Here is a 21,730-nt window from a genome sequence, read left to right as displayed (position 1 = left end):
GACACAATGTACCCTAGAAACGGAATGGACTTGACTTCAAAGACGCATTTTTCTAATTTGCAATAGAGATGATTGACACGGAGACGGGACAGAACCTCTTTAACCCAAAAACGATGTTCCTCTAAATCGTTGGCAAAAATGAGGATATCGTCTAGATAGACCACGACATGACGGTATAGAATGTCTCTGAAGATCTCATTGACAAAATGCTGGAAGACAGCTGGAGCATTGCTCAATCCGAAGGGCATGACGAGGTACTCATAATGTCCGTCACGGGTGTTAAAGGCAGTCTTCCACTCGTCACCCTCACGGATCCGGATGAGATTGTATGCACCTCGCAAGTCCAGCTTTGTAAAGATGGTAGCTCCGCTAACTCTGTCAAAGAGCTCAGTAATCAGGGGTAAAGGATAACGGTTCTTGATGGTAATGTCGTTCAAACCTCTGTAGTCGATGCACGGCCGCAGACCACCATCTTTCTTTTTTACAAAAAAGAAGCCTGCGCCGGCTGGAGAAGAAGAAGGTCGAATGAACCCCTTTGCTAGGTTCTCTTTAATATATTCCTCCATAGAATGCGTCTCAGGCAGAGACAACGGATAAGTTCGGCCTCGAGGTGGAACCTTCCCTGGAACGAGATCAATCGGACAGTCCCATTCTCTATGAGGAGGAAGGATATCAGCAGAAGCTTTACTGAACACATCCGTGAAATCTTGATATGGAGGAGGTGGAACATCAGACGACCTGGGGGAGGAAGAACAGACAGGCAATACTTTAAACAAACATGTCTCAGCACAGGAGGAACCCCATGCCAGGATTTGCGTAGTCGTCCAATCAATTGTAGGATTGTGAAGACGGAGCCATGGAAGGCCCAGGACCACAGGATGTGTGGCTCTTGGAATCACTAAAAAAGAAATAAGTTCGGAATGAAGAACTCCCACTCTCAGACGAACTGGTAGAGTCCTTAAAGAAATAACTGCATCAAAAATTTTGCTGCCATCCACGGCAGTTAAAGAAATGGACGAAGGAAGTCTCTCGGTGGGTAGGGACCACCGTTTAACATAGGCTTCGGTAATAAAGTTCCCAGCCGCTCCGGAATCAAGGAGGGCAATGACGTTCCGATAACGTTGAGCAACTTGAAGCGAGACTGGGAGATTACAATCTTGAGGAGATGGAGAGGAGATCATTACTCCTAGCCGGCCCTCTCCTTGGCGAGCTAGGATTTGGAGTTTCCCGGACGTTTGGGACAGGCATTAATGGTGTGAGACGGAGCTGCACAATAGAGACAGAGAAACTCGGAGAGACGTCTTCGGCGCTCAGCAGGAGTTAAACGGGAACGGCCAAGTTGCATGGGCTCATCTTTAAATGGTGACAGTTGACGAGGAGGAGGAGCAGAAGATTTTGGAGCAGATGATCTTCCACGCTCAGTTGCTCTCTCTCTGAAACGTAAATCAACTTTCGTGCAGAGTGAGATTAGCTCATCTAACTTAGAAGGTAAGTCTCTGGTAGCTAACTCATCTTTAATACGCTCAGATAAGCCATGCCAGAATGCAGCATACAGGGCCTCGTCGTTCCATGCCAGTTCGGATGCCAGGATCTGGAACTGTATCAGATATTGTCCTACAGTACGTGACCCCTGGCGTAAACGGAGAATCTCGGATGAAGCTGAGGTTACCCGGCCTGGCTCGTCGAAGATGCGCCTGAATGTTGACACGAAGGCAGTGTAGGAAGATAGCAGGGTGTCGGACCTCTCCCATAACGGTGATGCCCAATCAAGGGCTGAGCCACTGAGAAGAGAAATAATGTAGGCAATTATTGTACGGTCACTGGGAAAATTGCCAGGTTGTAGCTCAAACTGAATCTCACACTGGTTGAGAAATCCCCTGCAGAATCTTGGAGATCCGTCAAATTTTGCTGGCGTTGGAAGATGAAGACGTGGAGCAGAAATGGGTAAGGTGGGTGGGGTTATAGCTGGAGTCACTGTGGTTGACGCACCAGACGCGCCTGATCCACGGAGAGTTGTCTGAATCCCATCCAGCCGAGTAGAGAGATCCTGGAGACAGCGGATGATGTGGCCCTGTGCAGCCTCCTGATGTTCTAGTCGGGCTGCCAGTTCTTGCATCGGCCTGGCCGCTTGATCCTGGTCTCCGGCTGGATTCATTAGGTCAGTGCTTACTGTCACAACTGAGGGCCTGAGCTGACGGGAGGCAGCCTCAGTTGTAGGGGCTGAGATGTACCGGAACCTGGGAGGTTGTATCAGACCCCTGGACATGTAAGTAACATGAATAATAACTGCCCGAAGGCGTGACCACGACAACTTGGATAAAAGTCAATGATGTTTATTATGACAACTCCGCAACACAGCAGCAGTAAAAGAAAACGTAAAAGTCAGCAAAGAATAAATACAGTTCCTGGGTACTACAGGATGGCAGGAGCCACAGGGCACTGGTAGTGTGAGATAGTTCTTATGATCTTCTAGATGGAAAGTCCTTACCAGGCCCGACTGTAGCAATGGAGATAACCCAGGATTGTGCCAGCTGGTGTTCCAGGAAAAGCTGGGTTGCTGAAGATAAAACAGCTGCTGTGGATACTGGCTGGAACCAGACTGTTGTTAGCACGGAGTGGATACTGGCTGGAACCAGTTAAATAATAAATGAACTTGGGAGCGATGAAATATGAACTGAAATGTAGAACTTGAGAGCGGAGAAATAATAATACCGGTGGAGAGTGGTAAAGTGTAGAAAGGACACCGGCCCTTTAAGGGAAGCTGTACTCTGCTGGAAGCTGAGCTGGAAGCAGGTAATGTTGTAGCTGGAAACAGATGAATCCACAATGGATTGGAGAGTCAGGCTACACCGCAGGTGGAATGCTGGTGCGGGTCTCTATGGTGGAAGTCTTGAGACAGGAGCTGGAACCTGGAAGACAATCACAGGAGAGAGACAAACAGGAACTAGGTTTGACAACCAAAGCACTGACGCCTTCCTTGCTCAGGCACAGTGTATTTATACCTGCAGCAAGGAAGGGATTGGCTAGGCAATTATGCAGATTATCAATACTGAGAACAGATTGGTGGAAATGATCAGCTGACAGAATCCAAGATGGCTGCGCCCATGCAGACACTTGGAGGGAAGTTTGGTTTGTAATCCATGTGGTAATGAAAACAGTAATGGCGGCGCCGGCCACCGGAGACAGGAGGCGCCAGGCTGACAGATGCACATCCAACCACGCGGACACAGCGGAGGCCGCGGCTGACGTAATCGACACTCAGACACTCTGCATGCAGAAGTTCAGGGACGGCGGCGGAGGCCGCGGGAGACGCCATGCCAGGTGTAATATGGCGTTTACTGTGACAGCGTCCCAGAGTGACAGGAGAGGATACAGGAATGTACACATCAGGATAACAGATGGAATCCGGTCCTGGAGCGCTGAGCCAGCCTTAGGAGGCATCTGATGGGTAAGAAATGGCGTCCAGATACCCGGATCGTGACACTGGTTAAGCGAATTAAGGGCTCCATCCACAAGTCCCACATGCCTAGCGGAATCGCTCTGTTTTAGCTCCTCCTTCAATGTCTCCAGCTTCTTCTGCAAAAGCCTGATGAGGGGAATGACCTGACTCAGGCTGGCAGTGTCTGAACTGACTTCACGTGTGGCAAGTTCAAAGGGTTGCAGAAACTTGCACAATGTTGAAATCATTCTCCACTGCGCTTGAGTCAGGGCATTCCCCCTCCTTTGCCTATATCGTGGGCAGATGTATAGGCTTGAATGGCCTTTTGCTGCTCCTCCATCCTCTGAAGCATATAGAGGGTTGAATTCCACCTCGTTACCACCTCTTGCTTCAGATGATGGCAGGGCAGGTTCAGGAATGTTTGGTGGTGCTCCAGTCTTCTGTACGCGGTGCCTGAATGCCGAAAGTGGCCCGCAATTCTTCGGGCCACCGACAGCATCTCTTGCACGCCCCTGTCATTTTTTAAATAATTCTGCACCACCAAATTCAATGTATGTGCAAAACATGCGACGTGCTGGAATTTGCCCAGATGTAATGCACGCACAATATTGCTGGCGTTGTCCGATGTCACAAATCCCCAGGAGAGTCCAATTGGGGTAAGCCATTCTGCGATGATCTTCCTCAGTTGCCGTAAGAGGTTGTCAGCTGTGTGCCTATTCTGGAAAGCGGTGATACAAAGCGTAACCTGCCTAGGAACGAGTTGGCGTTTGCGAGATGCTGCTACTGGTGCCGCCGCTGCTGTTCTTGCTGCGGGAGGCAATACATCTACCCAGTGGGCTGTCACAGTCATATAGTCCTGAGTCTGCCCTGCTCCACTTGTCCACATGTCCGTGGTTAAGTGGACATTGGGTACAACTGCATTTTTTTAGGACACTGGTGAGTCTTTTTCTGAGGTCTGTGTACATTTTCGGTATCGCCTGCCTAGAGAAATGGAACCTAGATGGTATTTGGTACCGGGGACACAGTACCTCAATCAAGTCTATAGTTGCCTCTGAATTAACGATGGATACCGGAACCACGTTTCTCACTGCCCAGGCTGCCAAGGCCTGAGTTATCTGCTTTGCAGCAGGATGACTGCTGTGATATTTCATCTTCCTCACAAAGGACTGTTGGACAGTCAATTGCTTACTGGAAGTAGTACAAGTGGTCTTCCGACTTCCCCTCTGGGATGACGATCGACTCCCAGCAGCAACAACAGCAGCGCCAGCAGCAGTAGGCGTTACACTCAAGGATGCATCGGAGGAATCCCAGGCAGGAGAGGACTCGTCAGACTTGACAGTGACATGGCCTGCAGGACTATTGGCTTTCCTGGGTAAGGAGGAAATTGACACTGAGGGAGTTGGTGGTGTGGTTTGCAGGAGCTTGGTTAAAAGAGGAAGGGATTTAGTTGTCAGTGTACTCCTTCCGCTGTCACCCAAAGTTTTTGAACTTGTCACTGACTTCTGATGAATGCGGTCCAGGTGACGTATAAGGGAGGATGTTCCAAGGTGGTTAACGTCCTTACCCCTACTTATTACAGCTTGACAAAGGCCACACACGGCTTGACACCTGTTGTCCGCATTTGTGTTGAAATAATTCCACACAGAAGAGCTGGGTTTTTTTGTATTTTGACCAGGCATGTCAAAGGCCATATTCCTCCCACGGACAACAGGTGTCTCCCCGGGTGCCTGACTTAAACAAACCACCTCACCATCAGAATCCTCCTTGTCAATTTCCTCCCCAGCGCCAGCAACAGCCATATCCTCATCCTGGTGTACTTCAACAGTGACATCTTCAATTTGACTATCAGGAACTGCACTGCGGGTGCTCCTTCCAGCGCTTGCAGGGGGCGTGCAAATGGTGGAAGGCGCAAGCTCTTCCCGTCCAGTGTTGGGAAGGTCAGGCATCGCAACCGACACAGTTGGACTCTCCTTGGGGATTTGTGATTTAGAAGAACGCACAGTTCTTTGCTGTGCTTTTGCCAGCTTAAGTCTTTTCTTTTTTCTAGCGAGAGGATGAGTGCTTCCATCCTCATGTGAATCTGAACCACTAGCCATGAACATAGGCCAGGGCCTCAGCCGTTCCTTGCCACTCCGTGTCGTAAATGACATATTGGCAAGTTTACGCTTCTCCTCAGACGCTTTTAATTTTGATTTTTGGGTCATTTACTGAACTTTTGTGTTTTGAATTTTACATGCTCTCTACTATGACATTGGGCATCGGCCTTGGCAGACGACGTTGATGGCATTTCATCGTCTCGGCCATGACGAGGTGGAAGTGGATCTTGATCTTTCCCTATTTTAACCTCCACATTTTTGTTCTCCATTTTTTAATGTGTGGAATTATATGCCAGTATCAATAGCAATGGCCTACTACTATATTTACTGCGCAAAACTAAAATGCACCACAGGTATAGAATGTAGATGGATAGTATACTTAATGGATGACGAGTGACGACACACAGGTAAGTACAGCAGTGGCCTACCGTACTGCTATATATAGTATACTGGTGGACACTGTCAGCAAACTGCAAAACTAAAATGCACCACAGGTATAGAATGTAGATGGATAGTATACTTAATGGATGACGACACAGAGGTAGGTACAGCAGTGGCCTACCGTACTGCTATATATAGTATACTGGTGGACACTGTGTCAGCAAACTGCAAAACTAAAATGCACCACAGGTATAGAATGTAGATGGATAGTATACTTAATGGATGATGACACAGAGGTAGGTACAGCAGTGGCCTACCGTACTGCTATATATAGTATACTGGTGAACACTGTGTCAGCAAACTGCACAAATAAAATGCACCACAGGTATAGAATGTAGATGGATAGTATACTTAATGGATGACGACACAGAGGTAGGTACAGCAGTGGCCTACCGTACTGCTATATATAGTATACTGGTGGACACTGTCAGCAAACTGCAAAACTAAAATGCACCACAGGTATAGAATGTAGATGGATAGTATACTTAATGGATGACGAGTGACGACACAGAGGTAGGTACAGCAGTGGCCTACCATACTGCTATATATAGTATACTGGTAGACACTGTCAGCAAACTGCAAAACTAAAATGCACCACAGGTATAGAATGTAGATGGATAGTATACTTAATGGATGACGACATAGAGGTAGGTACAGCAGTGGCCTACCGTACTGCTATAAGTATATATAGTATACTGGTGGACACTGTCAGCAAACTGCAAAACTAAAATGCACCACAGGTATAGAATGTAGATGGATAGTATACTTAATGGATGACGACACAGAGGTAGGTACAGCAGTGGCCTACCGTACTGCTATATATAGTATACTGGTGGACATTGTCAGCAAACTGCAAAACTAAAATGCACCACAGGTATAGAATGTAGATGGATAGTATACTTAATGGATGACGAGTGACGACACAGAGGTAGGTACAGCAGTGGCCTACCGTACTGCTATAAGTATATATAGTATACTGGTGGACACTGTCAGCAAACTGCAAAACTAAAATGCACCACAGGTATAGAATGTAGATGGATAGTATACTTAATGGATGACGACACAGAGGTAGGTACAGCAGTGGCCTACCGTGCTGCTATATATAGTATACTGGTGGACACTGTCAGCAAACTGCAAAACTAAAATGCACCACAGGTATAGAATGTAGATGGATAGTATACTTAATGGATGACGACACAGAGGTAGGTACAGCAGTGGCCTACCGTACTGCTATAAGTTTATATAGTATACTGGTGGACACTGTCAGCAAACTGCAAAACTAAAATGCACCACAGGTATAGAATGTAAATGGATAGTTTACTTAATGGATGACGACACAGAGGTAGGTACAGCAGTGCACTCTGCACTGTACTCCTCCTATATAATATTAATTATACTGGTGGTCCCCAGTCCCCACAATAAAGCAGCACACTGAGCACAGATATGTAGTGTTTTTCAGGCAGACAACGTATACTGGTGGTCACTGTCAGCAAAACTCTGCACTGTACTCCTGCTATAGCTGCTCCCCAGTCCCCACAATTAAGCAGTGTGAGCACTCAGCACAGATATATTATGCAGCACACTGAGCACAGATATGGTATGGAGCGTTTTTTTCAGGCAGAGAACCGATAAAAACTGGTGGTCACTTATCAGCAAAACTCTGCACTTTACTCCTCCTAACAGCTGCTCCCCAATCCTCCCCACAATTAAGCAATAAACCAATCAACTTCTACAATAAACGGAGAGGACGCCAGCCACGTCCTCTCCCTATCATCTCCAATGCATGAGTGAAAATGGCGGCGACGCGCGGCTGCTTATATAGAATCCGAATCTCGCGAGAATCCGACAGCGGGATGATGACGTTCGGGCGCGCTCGGGTTAGCCGAGCAAGGCGGGAAGGTTCTAACCTGCCTCGGACCCGTGTAAAAAAGGTGAAGTTCGGGGGGGTTCGGTTTCCGAGAAACCGAACCCGCTCATCACTAATTTTTTTGCGATTCGTTAAAAAAAGCGGCAAAAAAATAGACCTGCTTTTTTCAGGCGTGTTTACATGTGCTGCAAATAAAAAATCACTCACACCTGATTTAGGATGCCTATAAAAGGATCTTAGGCCCATTTCACTCCACCTACACTCAGAAATGGCAGCAGGACTGTGGGCCAGTGATCTTTTGTGTGCTGTGGGTTTCTTCAGACTCAGACATCAGCCTGTAAGTACCATGGGCCAAGAAACTGAACATGGTCAGCAGGTTGTACAGGTTCCGCGGAGGCTGCGCAGGCCTCGTTTTTTTAGGGGGCGTTTAAACTTGAACGCATTGTCCGATGATAAGGTCATACAGATGTTCCGTCTAAATCGTAACAACATTTTCCATCTGTATGACCTTGTCAAACTGGTCCTAGACCCTGAGACAGCACGCTCTCGCTCTGTCTCAGGCCTGCACAAACTCCTGGCTGTGTTGCACTTTCTGGCTACTGACAGCTTTCAGGCTGTGTCTGGGAATGTCATAGGAATCTCACAGCCCTCATTTTCGAGAATATTAACCCAGGTGATGTATACCTAACTACCCACTCTGTTTTTGCTTGGATTTAATTACTTGGTGGCCAGTTCTGTGCTAAAATCTCATGTATACTATAATTTTCTATCAAATATACACGCAGGTGTTGGCTGTTTTGCAGCCCCACATCGATGCCTCAATATGCTTCCCTACCCAGGAGTCTCAGTGGCATGCCGTCAGGGTAGATTTCTATGAGCTGGCTGGCATGCCCAATGTGCTTGGAGTCATAGATTGCACACACATTCAGCTGAGACCACCTAGGGGCAGGCAGCACATCTACACAAATAGACACCTAGGGGTTTATTTACTAATATTCGCGTTTTTCCATTTTTAAGGGTGTTTGAACTCGAATGGTATCGGGTGCATTTTACTGCAACTTTTTGAATCCTGATACGATCATTCACTAAGCTGCCGAGTTTTGCACATTCGTTTTTTCCGATGTCGATATGATTCGTAATGTCAGGCAGTGTTTTACGGGAGTGATGAGTAAAACACTGCCTGATAAAACACAAGGAATCCCGGCCGGATCTGTGAGATCCGTGCAGGGCTTCATTGTGTACCTTAAAAATGTGTTTTAATTGTTTTTACATTTGAAAAAAATTGCGTGGGGTCCCCCCTCCTAAGCATAACCAGCCTCGGGCTCTTTGAGCCGGTCCTGGTTGAAAAAATATTGGGAAAAAATTAACAGGGGTTCCCCCATATTTGATCAACCAGCACCGGGCTCTGCGCCTGGTCCTGGTGCAAAAAATACGGGGGACAAAAAGAATAGGGGTCCCCCGTATTTTTTGTACCAGCACCGGGCTCCACTAGCTGGACAGATAATGCCACAGCCGGGGGTCACTTTTATACTGCGCCCTGCGGCCGTGGCATTAAATTCCCAACTAGTCACCCCTGGCCGGGGTACCCTGGAGGAGTGGGGACCCCTTCAATCAAGGGGTCCCCCCCCCAGCCACCCAAGGGCCAGGGGTGAAGCCCGAGGCTGCCCCCCCCCCCCATCCAAGGGCTGCGGATGGGGGGCTGATAGCCTTGTTGAGAATGTAAGAATATTGTTTTTTGCAGAAGAACTACAAGTCCCAGCAAGCCTCCCCCGCAAGCCGGTACTTGGAGAACCACAAGTACCAGCATGCGGGGGGAAATGGGCCCGCTGGTACCTGTAGTACTACTTAAAAAAAAATACCTCCAAAAAAACAGGACACAGACACCGTGAAAGTACAACTTTATTACATTCATTCCGACACACACATACTTACCTATGTTGACACGCCGACTCTGGCCACGTCTTCGTCTGTCGACGTCTCCAAGTCGAATCCGGGGTTCCTGAAAATAAAATTATACTCACCTAAAGCCAGTGTGTCCTGTTCTTTTTTTTGTAATCCACGTACTTGGCAAAAAAACAAACAAAAAAAAACGGAAACCCGACCACGCACTGAAAGGGGTCCCATGTTTTCACATGGGACCCCTTTCCCCGACTGCCAGGACCCCCCCTGACTACTGTCAAAGAGGGTCCCTTCTGCCAATCAGGGAGTGCCATGTCGTGGCACCCTCCTGATTGGCTGTGTGCTCCTGTAGTGTCTGTCAGGCAGCACACGGCAGAGATACAATGTAGCGCCTATGCGCTACATTGTATCCAATGGTGGGAACTTTGCGGTCAGCAGTGCGGTTACTTTCGGTCAACCGCTGACCGCAAAGTTCACACCATTGGATACAATGTAGCGCATAGGTGCTACATTGTATCTCTGCCGTGTGCTGCCTGACAGACACTACAGGAGCACACAGCCAATCAGGAGGGTGCCACGACGTGACACTCCCTGATTGGCAGAAGGGACCCTCTTTGACAGTAGTCAGGGGGGGTCCTCGCAGTCGGGGAAAGGGGTCCCATGTGAAAACATGGGCCCCCTTTCAGTGCGTGGTCAGGTTTCCGTTTTTTTTTTTTTTTTTTGCCAAGTACATGGATTACAAAAAAAAGAACAGGACACACTGGCTTTAGGTGAGTATAATTTTATTTTCAGGTACCCCGGATTCGACTTGGAGACGTCGACAGACGAAGACGTGGCCAGAGTTGGCGTGTCAACATAGGTAAGTATGTGCGTGTCGGAATGAATGTAATAAAGTTGTACTTTCACGGTGTCTGTGTCCTGTTTTTTTGGGGGGTATTTTTTTTGCAGTAGAACTACAGGTACCAGCGGGCCCAGTTTCCCCCGCATGCTGGTACTTATTGTTCTCCAAGTACCGGCTTGCGGGGGAGGCTTTCTGGGACTTGTAGTTCTTCTGCAAAAAACAATATTCTTACTTTCTCAACAAGGCTATCAGCCCCCCATCCGCAGCCCTTGGATGGGGGGACAGCCTCGGGCTTCACCCCTGGCCCTTGGGTGGCTGGGGGGGACCCCTTGATTGAAGGGGTCCCCACTCCTCCAGGGTACCCTGGCCAGGGGTGACTAGTTGGGTATTTAATGCCACGGCCGCAGGGCGCTGTATAAAAGTGACCCCCGGCTGTGGCATTATCTGTCCAGCTAGTGGAGCCCGGTGCTGGTACAAAAAATACGGGGGACCCCTACTCTTTTTGTCCCCCGTATTTTTTGCACCAGGACCAGGCGCAGAGCCCGGTGCTGGTTGATGAAATATGGGGGAACCGCTGTCATTTCCCCCCCCATATTTTGTCAACCAGGACCGGCTCAAAGAGCCCGAGGCTGGTTATGCTTAGGAGGGGGGACCCCACGCAATTTTTTTTTCTGTTTTTACACTGAACACACCCTTTCCCATAGATATCCATGCACAGATGTCAGTGATCCGTGCATGGTTATCCAAACTCGACTGGAAAAAGCAGGTCTATTTTTTTTGCTGCTTTTTTTAACGATTCGGAAAAAAAGACCCGCACTTGAGCCCTCAGAGACTAACACCCAAATACGAATGAATAGTGAATTCCCGTATTCTATGAAATAACAGCCGCGTTTGACCGATGGTCTATTCTTTCGTATTTCTGAACGTTGTCATTCAAACCATTACGAATAGTCCAAATACTGCCGAGATTTGTGCTTAGTGAATTCCCGGATTGGGACTTAGAAAAAAAAAACACAAATCGGACAAACTCGGATTTTTAGTAAATACTGGCCCTAGAGCACTCCACAAATGTGCAGGTGGTTTGTGATGCAAATCTCAAAATAATGAGTGTTGTTGCTGGTTACCCTGGGGGCTGCCATGACTCCTTCATCCTCAGTCAGTCATCCCTCTTTGACAAGTTTGAGGACGGACAAATGCCAGATGGATGGCTGCTGGGTATGTAATTTGATATGTGTAGGCCTGTGTATACTTTGTCCAAATACAGGGGCAGATGTATTAACCTGTAGAAGGCATAAGGAAGTGAGAAACCACTGATATGTGCAAGGTGATAAAGGCACCAGCCAATCAGCTCCAATATGTAAATGAACATTTAGGAACAGATTGTCCGCTGCCTTTATTATCACTGGTTTATCACTTCCTTATGCCTTCTACAGGTTAATACATCTGTCCCACAGTGTTACTTATGTGTTGCTGTATCTAAACATGAATCACGTTACTATATCTATCTTTTAGCTGATGGAGGATATGGCTGTTTCTCTTGGCTTCTAACTCCATTGTCCCGACCTGATACCCCTGCTGAACACAATTACAATCATGCACATAAGTCCACGCGGAATGTGATAGAAAGATGTTTTGGTGTGCTGAAATCTAGGTTTCAGTGTCTGGATAAGTCTGGTGGGCTGTTGTTGTATAGTCCCTCGAAGGTGACTCAAATTGTGTTCTGCTGCTGCTTTCTTCATAACATGTGTTTGCAACAACATCTGCCACATGTTGAGGAGGAGGGGGATGAAGAAAGCAGCCAGCAAGCAGAGGAATTAGAGATATCTGGTGATACTTGGACTACAGATGTAGGGAGGCAGGTTAGGCAAGAGCTCATCACTCGCTATTTCTAAGGTAAGTTTGCTTTGCTTTTTTCATTTGTTGTGTAATCATAAATAGATGTTTGGCCATTTTTATTGTAAAAGCCATTACTCAGAATGTGTCTGTCTCCTTGAGATATACAAACATACCCTCGCTTTATGCAAAACAAATGTCGCTTGTGTATTGTTTTTATTTTCAAAAACAAAACAACAGATTATGAGTGGCATGCATTAAGTATGGATAACTGTTCCTAAACTTGCACTTAAAATTTATTACAAGCACACATAATCCACATAGTAATTTATTTACTATTTTACTTTATGATTGTGTGTAACGTCCTAATGCACAGGTTCTCAAACCCGGCCCTCAGGACCCCACACAGTGCATGTTTTGCAGGTAACCCAGTAGAAGCACAGGTGTATGAATTACTCAGACACATTTTAAAAGGTTCACAGGTGGAGTTAATTATGTCACTTGTGATTCTGTGAGGAGACCTGCAAAACATGCACTGTGTGGGGTCCTGATGGCCGAGTTTGAGAACCTGTGTTCTAAATAAACACTCCTCAACATATAATATGTTAGCCTTGAGGAATACATGTGTCCCTATGTGTGATGCTCCATCATATTTAAGGGACACAAACTTACTCTCATCAAAAATAATTTATTTCGTAATGTTTGCTGCAGTAAACTTGCTGATTTGTAAGTAAATACAGTTTGCCACAAATATACATTATTATAATACACATTCTTTTGTTTTTTGTTTAAAATGTTTTTGTTTTTTGTTTTTTGTTTCTGCATCGTGTAATAACAGTATTAATAATTTTTAATACACACAAACATGTTCCAACAATAATGACAGTCATTTTGGCAATGAATTATCTCAATTCAATGCCAACATATTACAAGTTTTTTACGCAACTCAATTGTCTTATTCTTGAAATGTTGTATAGAGAAGAAAGATAAAATAGTGAACAATCACATTGTAATTTGGATTGGCTGCAGGATATGAGAATGATTGGAATCTAGAAAGAGTAATGATTAGAAAAAAATCAAGTGTTCTGGTTACTTCCTGCAAACATGTATGTGCAGCTCCATCAACATTTTCCGCCTCCAAAACAATTTAAAAGATGTTAAAGAATAAATGTGCATACAAATTTTATGTTGTTCTTTGTAGCACTTATAATTAATGATGTTGTATAAATTGTCAAGGAGCTAAGTGTTATATATATTTTGCCAAACATACACTTACTAACTAATTTTATTTTCTTATCAGAAATGTCTAATTTGTGTTTTTTGTTAATTTTTTGGGGGTGGCTGCTTGTCCTGCCCTTTGCCTTTAGCACTGTCATGTTGTCGTGCTCTGGTGGAGCGTCTTGGTGGTGATGAGACTGGCGTCATATTTGGAGTAGTCGTACCAGAACTGCTGCTTGTTTGCTGTTGGTGCATGGATCTGAGTGTTTCATTCAGGTTAGTGAGGGCGGCATTGAGTTCACGTGTAGCAGCATTTTGATTGTCTACAATTCGGAATAAACTTTCATTAATCTTTTGATTGTTTTGAAAAATGTTCATATAACTTTGCTGTTGCCTGTGCTGTTCTTCCATTATTCTGTGCTGATCTTCCACTATGCACTGTAAGTTGCCCATGACCTGTGTAATGTCTGTACGCATGAGTTCCATGGTATTGCCAATTCAGGTTGTTTGTTCATTTTGTCTACTCATATTTCTTGTTATTCTTCTGAGGTGACATGGTAGGCTTGCAAACATTTGTGTCTGCCTACGCAGGCAATCTTCATTAGTGGCCTGCTGTCTAGCCCAAATGGTCCAAAACACCTGATCAGGGCCTTGTGTTACTGGTGTTGTTGGACTGTGTTGTGGTGGTGGTGTGCTTTGCTGTGGTGGGGTACTCACAGGTGCTGGGGGCTGATTCCTTGGCTTAATGGCTGCATTTCTAAGATGATTGTCTCCTCCATGTCACTGTGTTGCTGTTGTTGCGGAGGGATGCTGTTACCAGGACTAGAAGCTGAAATGTTGAAAAAATCTCCGTTAGCTATCCATATGTTTGATAAATGTAAACAAATCACTACACATGGAACACATGTCATTCACTGTTCCTTTCAGATATTCTGCCTAGCAACATCATCACTCATAACTTAAATACATACATATGCCTGTTTTTGGCAAATGTGTCTGGTTACTTAATTGCGAAAGCAAACACTTTAGTTTTATTGTAGATCAGACATACTCCACCATAATAAAAACATTGTAATCCATAATGTGTTACCTTAGAGCTTTTCTTCAAAAAACATAGTAATGTTTTTATATGTATTTGGCAATGTGAGCTCAAACACACATGTGAAAATTTTAAAAACAACCTTACTATTTTCAAAAATTTAACATGATTTTCTGTTGCAGCATCTTACACACAATGTGCTACTGTATGGCTCAAGTGGACATACATATCTTTACTGGATGTGGACAAGGCCATTTTGCTTGGATTCCATTTCATGATTTACTTACTTCGGTAAGTATATAAGTTTTTGATGTGTTTTGACTTAATGCGGTAAATAAAAATTTGGATTACTATCTTAAATTGTTTACATTTATTTCAGTTTGATACTCACAATCAAGATGAGGGGAGTGTGGATGATGTCTTGGAGGTGTGTCCAAAATTTGGAGTGGGGGGACCGAACATACTGTCGATAATCTTCGTGGCGGGGTAGGCTGCTGTGGTTGGCCCTGGACATCACACCTTGCTTTCTTTGCTGCCACAGGTTTTTTTGTGGTGGTGTCTTACAGAAGTTCCACTTCTGCTGCTTCAGACTTCTTTTGATGGACCTATTAATGAAAGTGAAATTTTGTTATGGACATTCCTTTCCAAACATACCCTATACTACAATGGACACTTTACCTGCTTCCGCAGCATCATCATCATCAGATGTGATGGGAGTTACTGGACGACGAGTAGTACTGCTTTTCTCAAACACTGTAAAAAAATGAAAATTAATCATGTCTTCATGCTATTGTTGATACATCCACCCATTATGCTTATAAACATTTATTCTTTAAGAAATGCTTGCTTTATTTATATTAAAAACATAAGGACCGGAAACAAAAAACCACTACATAAAACAATAAACATTGTCCAATAGCCATATGCACTATGGAAAGTTCTACACAGGAAAACATGTACAGGACACTGACATAGGCCACAAGTTAAAATACATACATTACCAACCAAAAACACACACATCTTCATTTTGTATTGAAAGGAAAAATATTACAGATGCAATATATAAATTGCTCTGTGATGTGGTACTCCAAAGACACTATATGAGCCAAACCAAACAAAAATACACATAAAAAAATTACACTGCAGTGTTGTGTCACGGTACAAATACAAACTCAAACTGAACAAACAAATAGTGGAATTTTTTATAAAAAATATTACATTCTGTAATAATTACATTACACATGTAAGTGGTTTCCAAACCACTTTCCACTACTCCAGCCTCTAACATGACAAACACTGTTTTAGAAACATTGCACATGGATAACATAAATATAAAACATAGTCCAAATTAAAACAACATAAATGTCCAAAAGGAAAACATTATTGCAGGACAATTCAATGACACACCAAGTCCAAACTACACATGCAAAATATACTGGAAAAAAACACATGACATACAATAAAGTAAGATGTTACATTGGCTTTTGTGTAAAACATTAACCAAAACAATGTATTTGCTGACACACACTTGAAGATGGGAGTAATATGCAACGTGACATGACACACATTTAAAAATATTAAAAAAAAAAGGTCATAGAATGTTAATGCAAATACACATGCTCACCATTCTTCCTGGGCCTATCTGAATCCCGGACATGGGTTGCAGACACTACTTCAGGAGGTATTACACTCCGCATGGGCTCCTCATACTCCAGATATCTTGCAATATAGGGCTGGCCACCACCGGTTTTTATAGCCGACTTCGCCTCCTTGGCCATTTTGGACTTGACACGTCGCTTCATGTCATAGTACCGTTTGCGGCACGTGTCCTCCGTCCGCTTGACCACCCCCTCACTATTGACAGCAGCAACAACTTTCGCCCACAACACCGTCTTCCTCCGTGTTGGCACCTTGGCGGACTCAGGGCCAAATAGCTGCCTCTGATACTTCATCAGCTCACGCACTGTATTCATCCCAAACTACAGTATATACCGCACTGTAGTTGACCTGCCCTGTATCTGACCCACACTGTATCTGACCCACACTGTATCCAACCCACATTGTATTTGACCTGCATTGTATCCCACCCACACTATATCCCGCAGTGTATTCGACCCACACTGTATCCGACCTGCAATATATCCAACCCACACTGTATTAGCTAAAATGGGAGTTGTCTCGCTAAAATGGGCATGACCTCACAGGAAAAGACTACCTTACACCCCAGTTTTTTACCCTGTACCAACAGACCTTGGCCACCACAGGGAAAAAATAAATTCCACCATATTAAGCCCAACACAGTAATGCCCCTTGCACCATATTATGCTTCACACCGCAATGCCCATGATACATTATTCCCTACTGTAAAGCTTCTAATTACTTTTAAATTACCTGCTCATTGCCAAGGGTTTCACATGCTGGGTGTCATGCTCATTGCCAGGGGTTTCATGGGCTGGGTGTCATGCTCATTGGCAGGGGTTTCATGGGCTGGGTGTCATGCTCATTTGCAGGGGTTTCATGGGCTGGGTGTCATGCTCATTTGCAGAGGTTTCATGTGCTGGGTGTCATGCTCATTGCCAGGGGTTTCATGTGCTGGGTGTCATGCTCATTGCCAGGGGTTTCATGCACTGGGTGTCATGCTCATTTGCAGGGGTTTCATGGGCTGGGTGTTTTGCTCGTTCACAGGGGTTTCATGCTCTGGGATCCATGCTCATTGCCAGGGTTTTCATGCTCTGGGACTGGTGTCATGCTCGTTGTCAGGGGTGTGTAATGCTCATTGCCAGGGGTAATGCTCATTGCCAGGGGTGAGTAATGCTAGTTGCCAGGGGTGTATAATGCTCATTGCCTGGGGTAATGCTCATTGTCAGGGCGGTGTAGGGGGTGTGGCTTGGCTGACAACCCAGGTAGACACACTGCAACAAAGCTCCTGCAAAGCCCGTTTTATAAAGGGCTCTATCCCTGACCTTGGGAGCGTGGCTACCCCGCTAAAAGCTGCCAGAGCACACCGTGAGTGCCCACAGTAGGTAATTCGGTGCTGCGGAGGCAGGGGACAGGATATTCCCGTCCTTGCAGGTTGCGGCTCATTCATTGCCGTTAAGCCGGGTTCTCACATGAGCGCCCCAACCCAAACCCCTTGCTGCCACAAACAGTCCCCTTGCTCCCGCGACCGCTTCCCATCTTACCCAGTGCGAAGGTGATAAGGTGAGGCTTGAGTTCCAGAGAAGAGAGCGTCTGGAAGGGATCCCCGGCTGGGATCATGGACAGCGGCCATCTTGCCTGACAGGAGAGGTGAGATGCTGCAGCCCTACTGATATTGCCGGCTGGCAACTAATGAGCCCTCTATTGATCAGTGACGTGCGGTCACAGACCTATGCATCCAGCTGTCCCAGTTACTTTTGGGAAGGAAGGGACGTGTCGGGTGTGTACAGCCTACGCCATAGTGCCAGCTCCCTGGCTCCCATGCTTCCCATCATATTACTCCGCTCGGGGGGGACGCCGTGGCACTTTTCCCTGTCCCTAGACTGCTCCCCCTCCTTCCTGTCATAGTACTCTACTTGGGGGCAGAGATTTGTGGAATGACACGTTTGCATCATGACGTCACGACGCAACGCATCATGACGTCACGACGCAACGCCCCCTGAGCGGAGTACTATGACAGGGAGGAGGTGGAGCAGTGTAGGGACGGGGAAAATGTGCCGCGGCGGTTGGGCGCATGCCAGACGGATCAAGGCCGTCGCTGCAGTACGATCGCCTCTGCCTGATTGACAGGCAGAGGCGGTCGCTGGGCGGGGAGGATGAAATGGCGGCGTTTGGCCGCCGTTTTGTGGGCCGAACCGAATGGGGAGCAGACCGCAGCGGTTGCGTGACGTCACACGCACCCGCTGCCGCTGCGGGCCGGGGAGTGATGAGTAGCTCCCGGCCAGCATGCTAAAGCTGCGCTGGTCGGGAGCTACTCTTGAAGTGCAAAGGCATCGCCGCTGTGCAATGCCTTTGCACTTCTGCGGGGGACGCCGGTACTGACATGCGGGGTGGGATAGCCCTGTGCTGGGCGTCCCCCCGCATGTCAGTGTGAATGATCGTAGCTGTGCTAAATTTTGTACAGCTACGATCATCTCAGAATGACCCCCTAAGTCTATTAGTAGATTTGCAATTGAACGTAAATAAACGCAAATTTACTTTTGTAGGCATTATTTAGCGATCCATGATGAGTTAGACTCATATCGCTGCAGGGTAGGGAGCACTGTTGGTTACACTTGTCAATTATGTTTTAATTACATTCACTGTCTCCTTCCCCACCACTTCCGTCGCTAATATCTTTACAACATTCATGAACTTAACTTGAGAGCTCTTTGTTATTCAGTCACACTGTCCTTTATTTTATTTCAAGATGCTGATATACCCCGGGACTCAAACCCATAGTCTGTGGCATTGTAGTAAGACACTGTATTCATTGAACTATCTGCCCTTACTTACATAGAAAGCTAGAGAATTCTAACTATTTGAAGCTTACCTTGTTTTTTTGTAAAATAATGATCAGAATTGCAGCTGAGCAGATTTATGTAGTGTGTGGCTGCAAGGGATTGGATGTGTGGCTGCACAATACGTACTGTAGATCTGTTTTTTTTTGCAAAGTGCAAGTAGCTTCATATAAATAGAAATCTCATAGTTTTTATGCAGGATCAAATTAACTCAATGAGTATGGTGTTTGACTGGCTATGGGTTTGAATCCTGGGTATGGCAGAATGTGATAATTAATAAAGGGTATTGTAACTGATTAATAAAGAGCTTTCAAGTTAAGTGCGTGAATGTGGTTTACAGAGGATTTGTGTCCAAATACATTTTCTTGCAATGTTCTCTATATAAATTTTGTCATGCCCTTTCCCCACAAGGGAATGCGCCTTATGTCCCTATTGGTGAAAAAGGGGAGGGGGCGCCAATTCTCTTTCTGGCACAGGGCACCAAAAAATATAGTTACGGCTCTGGTTACCTTGATGTGAGCAATTTCATCAGTAACTCCTAAAGCACTGACAGACATAGAGGATTATTCAGATTTGTTAGCAAACCAAAAAAGTAAGCAATTGGATAAAACCATGTTGCACTGCAGGTGGGGCAGATGTAACATGTGCAGAGAGATTTAAATTTTGGTGGGTTATATTGTTTCTGTGCATACTAATACTGGCTGCCAAATGTTTACACTGCAATTTATATTTCAGTTTGAACACATCCCACCCAAATCTAAATCTTTCTGCACGTTACATCTCTACACCTCCCAACATTTAAATATCCAAAAACGGGACTCATGCGCGCACATGCAGTGTACACGCCCAAACAGGGGTGTGGCCTTGTAAAATGGGTGTGGCTTTGCTGCAGTGTAGTAATCAAAAGCCACGCCACCATTTCCCATCACTATGGGGGCATGGCCAGTGCTCTGGGAGCTGCTGGCATGCCCTTAGTCCCTCTGTCTCTGTTGAATAGATGCTGTGCGCATACACACAGCAGCTATTCACCGCTGACACTGCAGCCCATGGGTGGGACAGTGGGATAGTCCCCAAAAAAGTTATATATTTCTATTGGTGCATCACTCAGTGATGACTACCAGTACTGCCGTACACTACTGCTATATATCCTCTGTGTGTGTGATCCAGAGCAAAAAATATATTTCTATTGGTGTGTCACTCAGTGATGACTACCAATACTGTCGTACACTACTGCTATATATCCTCTGTGTGTGATCCAAAGCAAAAAAATATTTCCATTGGTGCGTTACTCTGACTACTAGTACAGCGGCTGCAGTACACTACTGCTATACAGTATATCTGTGTGTGTGATCTAGAGCAAAAAATATATTTCTATTGGTGCATCACTCAGTGACAACTACCAGTACTGCCGTACACTACTGCTATATATCTGTGTGTGATCCAGAGCAAAAAATATATTTCTATTGGTGCATCACTCAGTGACGACTACCGGTACTGTCATACACTACTGCTATATATCTGTGTGTGATCCAAAGCAAAAAATATTTCTATTGGTGCATCACTCTGACTACTAGTAGAGCGACTGCTGTACACTACTGCTATATATCCTCTGTGTGATCCAAAGCAAAAAAAAATTTCCATTGGTGCGTCATTCTGACTACTAGTACAGCGGCTGCAGTACACTACTGCTATATATCCTCTGTGTGTGATCCAGAGCAAAAAATATATTTCTATTGGTGCGTCACTCAGTGATGACTACCAGTACTGCCATACACTACTGCTATATATCTATGTGTGTTCCAAAGCCAAAAATATATTTCTATTATGTATTTAAAAGAGGTGCTCTGTCTGCTGTATCTGAAAGGGGTGATCTGTCCATCCATCCAGGGGCTCCGTCCCAGTGTAAAATGAAAATAATAAAAGCTAAAAACAAAAAAACAAAAAAACCTAAAGTTATAATTATAAAAGAAATCTATTTATTGTTTGTGCTGTGCCCCGAGTGTACTATACAATTTATATTTTATTTTCATAAGTATTGTGGCACTGCCAGTCAGACTGTAGTACAGTATATTATTTCCTACTCATAAACATATTGGTGGTCATTCAGACCTGATCGCTGCTGTGCATTTTCGCGAGGCCACACCAGCGATAGGAAGCACCGGATTGCGACGGGATGGACAATGAAAGCGATTGCACTGGCGATCACAAGAAGATTGACAGGAGGAGGCCGTTTGTGGGAGTCAACTGACCATTTTCAGCCAGTGTCCGTGAAAACGCAGGCATGTCCAGGCGTTTGAAGGGAGGGTGCCTGACGTCAGCTCTGGGCTGGATCATCGCATTGGCTGAGTAAGTCCTGAGCTGTGCAGAGACAGGGGTGTGTGATCGCTTGTGCAGAGAGCTGTACAAACAAAAGTTTGTGCAGCTCTCTGCACAAGTGATAACACCCCTGCACAGCGACTACCCCCTCCCCCTGTAGGCGGCGACTACCTGATCTCAGGGATGCAAAAAACGCACCCTAGTGATCAGGTCTGAATTAGGCCCATTATGTGATGCTGTTAGTGTAGACAACCGCAGTGTGT

This window comes from Pseudophryne corroboree, chromosome 7 (genome assembly GCF_028390025.1).
Source record: "Pseudophryne corroboree isolate aPseCor3 chromosome 7, aPseCor3.hap2, whole genome shotgun sequence".
Taxonomy (NCBI): Eukaryota; Metazoa; Chordata; class Amphibia; order Anura; family Myobatrachidae; genus Pseudophryne; species Pseudophryne corroboree.
Note: the sequence above shows the minus strand (reverse complement) of the source record.